Consider the following 5,619-nt stretch of genomic DNA (forward strand, 5'->3'; position numbering starts at 1 on the left):
AGAGGAAAATATGGTTGTAGAAATTTTCATGTTACTAAAATGCCTCTCTATGTGCTGAAATTTTTGAAGCTACACTTGTTTTATCTTCCTATGCTTGTTACTTTGCTCTTCATGAACTTGTTTATTTACAAGATTCCTTTTCATAGGAAGCATGTTAGACTTAAATGTGTTTTGAATTTGCTTCTTGATGCTCTCTTTTGCTTCAAATACTATTTCTTGCGAGTGCATCATTAAAAACTGCTGAGCCCATCTTAATGGCTATAAAGAAAGAACTTCTTGGGAGATAACCCATGTGTTTATTTTGCTACAGTAACTTTGTTTTATATTTGAGTCTTGGAAGTTGTTACTACTGTAGCAACCTCTCCTTATCTTATTTTATTGCATTTGTTGTGCCAAGTAAAGTCGTTGATAGTAAGGTTCATACTAGATTTGGATTACTGCGCAGAAACAGATTTCTTGGTATCACGAATCTGGGCCTAATTCTCTGTAGGTAACTCAGAAAATTATGCCAATTTACGTGAGTGATCCTCAGATATGTACGCAACTTTCATTCAATTTGGGCATTTTCATCTGAGCAAGTCCGGTGCCTCAATAAAATTCGTCTTTACGTGACCGTTGCTGTTTTGACAGATTCTGCCTTTTATTTCGCATTGCCTCTTTCGCTGTGTCGGATGGATTTCTTTGTTCCATTACCTTCCAAGTAGCTTTGTGCAATGTCCGGAAGTGTTAAGAATGATTGTGTCACCTCTGAACATGTGAATTTTTGATTATGCACTAACCCTCTAATGAGTTTGTTTCGAGTTTGGTGTGGAGGAAGTTTTCAAGGGTCAAGAGAGGAGGATGATATACTATGATCAAGAAGAGTGAAAGCTCTAAGCTTGGGGATGCCTCGGTGGTTCACCCCTGCATATTCTAAGAAGACTCAAGCGTCTAAGCTTGGGGATGCCCAAGGCATCCCCTTCTTCATCGACAACATTATCAGGTTCCTCCCCTGAAACTATATTTTTATTCAGTCACATCTTATGTACTTTACTTGGAGCGTCTGTGTGCTTTTATTTTTGTTTTGTTATTTTCATTCTCTGAATAAATACATGCTTGTGTGGGAGAGAGACACGCTCCGCTGGTTCATATGAACACATGTGTTCTTAGCTCATAATATTCATGGCGAAGGTTGAAACTACTTCGTTAATTGTTATATGGTTGGAAACAGGAAATGCTACATGTAGTAATTGGTAGAATGTCTTGAATAATTTGATACTTGGCAATTGTTGTGCTCATGTTTAAGATCTTGCATCATATACTTTGCACCTATTAATGAAGAAATACATAGAGCTTGCTAAAATTTGGTTTGCATAATTGGTCTCTCTAAGGTCTAGATAATTTCTAGTATTGAGTTTGAACAACAAGGAAGACGGTGTAGAGTCTTATAATGTTTACAATATGTCTTTTATGTGAGTTTTGCTGCACCGGTTCATCCTTGTGTTTGTTTCAAACAACCTTGCTAGCCTAAGCCTTGTATTGAGAGGGATTACTTCTCATGCATCCAAATCCTTGAGCCAACCACTATGCCATTTGTGTCCACCATACCTACCTACTACATGGTATTTCTCCGCCATTCCAAAGTAAATTGCTTGAGTGCTACCTTTAAATAATTCAAAATTTACCACCTCTTATTTGTGTCAATGTTTTATAGCTCATGAGGAAGTATGTGGTGTTTTATCTTTCGATCTTGTCATTTACTTTTGATAGACTTTCACAATGGACTAGTGGCACATCCGCTTATCCAATAATTTTGCAAAAAGAGCTGGCAATGGGGTTTCCAGCCCCAATTAATTAACTTGCATTAATAATTCTCTTCACATGTTTTGCTCTGATTCATCAGTAAGCAACTTAATTTTGCAAATAGACACTCCTCCATGGTATGTGAATGTTGGAAGGCACCCGAGGATTCGGTTAGCCATGGCTTGTGTAAGCAAAAGGTTGGGAGGAGTGTCATCCATAAATAAAGAAAAACTAAACTAAAGTACATGTGTAAACAAAAGAGAAGAGGGATGATCTACCTTGCTTTGGTAGAGATAACGTCCTTCATGGGAGCCGCTCTTGAAAGTCCGGTTGATAAGGTAGTTAGAGTGCCCACTACCATTCGTTGACAACAACAAACACCTCTCAAAACTTTACTTTTATGCTCTCTTTATGTTTTCAAAAACCAAAGCTCTAGCACAAATATAGCAATCAATGCTTCCCTCTGCGAAGGACCATTCTTTTACCTTTTATGTTGAGTCAGTTCACCTATTTCTCTCCACCTCAAGAAGCAAACACTTGTGTGAACTGTGCATTGATTCCTACATACTTGCATATTGCACTTGTTATACTACTTTACATTGACAATATCCATGAGATATACATGTTACAAGTTGAAAGCAACCGCTGAAACTTAATCTTCCTTTATGTTGCTTCAATACCTTTTACTTTGAATTTTTGCTTTATGAGTTAACTCTTATGCAAGACTTATTGATGCTTGTCTTGAAGTACTATTCATGAAAAGTCTTTGCTTTATGATTCATTTGTTTACTCATGTCATTACCATTGTTTTGATCGCTGCATTCATTACATATGCTTACAATAGTATGATCAAGGTTATGATGGCATGTCACTCCAGAAATTATATGTGTTATCGTTTACCTGCTCGGGACGAGCATGAACTAAGCTTGGGGATGCTGATACGTCTCCGACGTATCGATAATTTCTTATGTTCCATGCCACATTATTGATGATATCTACATGTTTTATACATACTTTATGTCATATTTATGCGTTTTCTGGAACTAACCTATTGACGAGATGCCGAAGGGCCAGTTCCTGTTTTCTGTTGTTTTTGGTTTCAGAAATCCTAGTAAGGAAATATTCTCGGAATTGGACGAAATCAACGCCCAGGTTCCTATTTTTCCCGGAAGCATCCAGAACACCCGAGAGAGGCCAGAGGGGGGCCACAGGCCCACCAGATGACACCCTTGCGCGGCCTGGGGGTGGCCCGCGCCCCCCTAGCGTGTCGCCGCCTCGTCGCCCCTCCGACTCCGCCTCTTCGCCTATAAAAAGGTCCCTGACCTAAAACTTCGATACGAAAAAGCCACGATGACGAGAAACCTTCCGCAGCCGCCGCCATCGCGAAGCCAAGATCCGGGAGACAGAGTCTCCGTTCCGCACGCCGCCGGGACGGGGAAGTGCCCCCGGAAGGCTCCTCCATCGACACCACCGCCATCTCCATCAACGCTGCTTGTCTCCCATGAGGAGGGAGTAGTTCTCCATCGAGGCTCGGGGCTGTACTCGGTAGCTATGTGGTTCATCTCTCTCCTATGTACTTCAATACAATAATCTCATGAGCTGCCTTACATGATTGAGATTCATATGATGATGCTTGTAATCTAGATGTCATTATGCTAGTCAAGTGGGTTTTACTTATGTGATCTCCGGAGACTCCTTGTCCCACGTGTGTAAAGGTGACGAGTGTGTGCACCGTGTGGGTCTCTTAGGCTATATTTCACGAATACTTATTCACTCGTTATGAATGGCGTAGTGAAGTGCTTATTTATATCTCTTTATGATTGCAATGTGTTTTGTATCACAATTCATCTATGTGCTACTCTAGTGATGTTATTAAAGTAGTTTATTCCTCCCGCACGGTGTAATGGTGACAGAGTGTGTGCATCCGTGTTAGTACTTGGCGTGGGCTATGATTATGATCTCTTGTAGATTATGAAGTTAACTATTGCTATGATGGTATTGATGTGATCTACTCCTCCTACATAGTGTGAAGGTGACAGTGTGCATGCTATGTTAGTACTTGGTTTAGTTGTGTTGATCTGTCATGCACTCTAAGGTTATTTAAATATGAACATTGAATATTGTGGAGCTTGTTAACTCCGGCATTGAGGATTCGTGTAATCCTACGCAATTAGTGGTGTTCATCATCCAACAAGAGAGTGTAGAGTATGCATTTATTTATTCTGTTATGTGATCAAAGTTGAGAGTGTCCACTAGTGAAAGTCTAATCCCTAGGCCTTGTTCCTAAACATCGCTATCGCTGCTTGTTTACTTGTTTCATTGCGTTACTACTGTTGCGTTACTATCGCTTGTTTACTCGTCCCGGGCAAAGCACTTTTCCGGTGCCGTTGCCACTTGCTCATACTTATTCATACCACCTGTATTTCACTATCTCTTCGCCGAACTAGTGCACCTATTAGGTGTGTTGGGGACACAAGAGACTTCTTGCTTTGTGGTTGCGGGGTTGCATGAGAGGGATATCTTTGACCTCTTCCTCCCCGAGTTCGATAAACCTTGGGTGATCCACTTAAGGGAAACTTGCTGCTCGTTCTACAAACCTCTGCTCTTGGAGGCCCAACACCTGTCTACAAGAATAGAAACTCCCGTAGACATCGGTATTCCATATTCATCGGATCCCAACAAACACAACATGTAGCATTACAAATAGACGATCTTGATCATGATAGGCAGCTCACAAGATCTAAACATGATAGCACAAGAGGAGAAGACAACCATCTAGCTACTGCTATGGACCCATAGTCCAAGGATGAACTACTCACGCATCAATCCGGAGGCGGGCATGGTGATGTAGAGCCCTCCGATGATGATTCCCCTCTCCGGCAGGGTGCCGGAGGCGATCTCCTGAATCCCCCGAGATGGGATTGGCGGCGGCGGCGTCACAGTAACTTTTCTCGTATCGTGGCTCTCGGTACTAGGGTTTTCGCGACGGAGAGAATATATAGGCGAAGGGGCAGAGTCGGGGGACGCTCGAGGGGCCCACCCCATAGGGCGGCGCGCCCAGGGGTGGGGCCACCCCCCTAGGGTGTGGCCGCCTCGTCGCCCCTCTTCGTCTCCTCTTCGGACTTCTGGAAGGCTCCGTGCAAAATAAGACCGTGGGCTTTTGTTTCCTGTGTAGGATTTCTGAAACCAAAAATAACAGAAAACAGGAACTGGCGCTTCGGCATCTTGTTAATAGGTTAGTGCCGGAAAATGCATAAAAATGATGTAAAGTGTATATAAAACATGTGAGTATTATCATATAACTAGCATGGAACATAAGAAATTATAGATACATTTGAGACGTATCAAGGCCCCTACATCTCTATGCCCGCCTACGAAGTGATGCGTGAGTAGTTCATCTATGGACTACGAGTCCATAGCAGTAGCTAGATGGTTGTCTTCTTCACTTTATGCTTCTTGTTTAGATCTTGTGAGCTGCATATCATGATCAAGACCATCTTTATGTAATGCTACATGTTGTGTTTGCTGAGATCCGATGAATATTGAATACTATGGTTGAGATTGATTATATACTTGTCATATGTTATTTGTGATCTTGCATGCTCTTCGTTGCTAGTAGATGCTCCGGCCAACTATGTGCTAGTGACTCCAAGAGGGAGTATTTATGCTCGATAGTGGGTTCATGCCTCTATTAATCTGGGAGAGTGACAATAACTTCTAAGATTGTAGATGTGTTGTTGCTACTAGGAAGAAAGCAACAATGCTTTGTCTAAGGATAATTTTTTTACTTTAGACACTTTGCTTAATGCAATAATCGGTTGCTTGCAACTTAATACT

This window comes from Lolium rigidum, chromosome 7 (genome assembly GCF_022539505.1).
Source record: "Lolium rigidum isolate FL_2022 chromosome 7, APGP_CSIRO_Lrig_0.1, whole genome shotgun sequence".
Taxonomy (NCBI): domain Eukaryota; kingdom Viridiplantae; phylum Streptophyta; class Magnoliopsida; order Poales; family Poaceae; genus Lolium; species Lolium rigidum.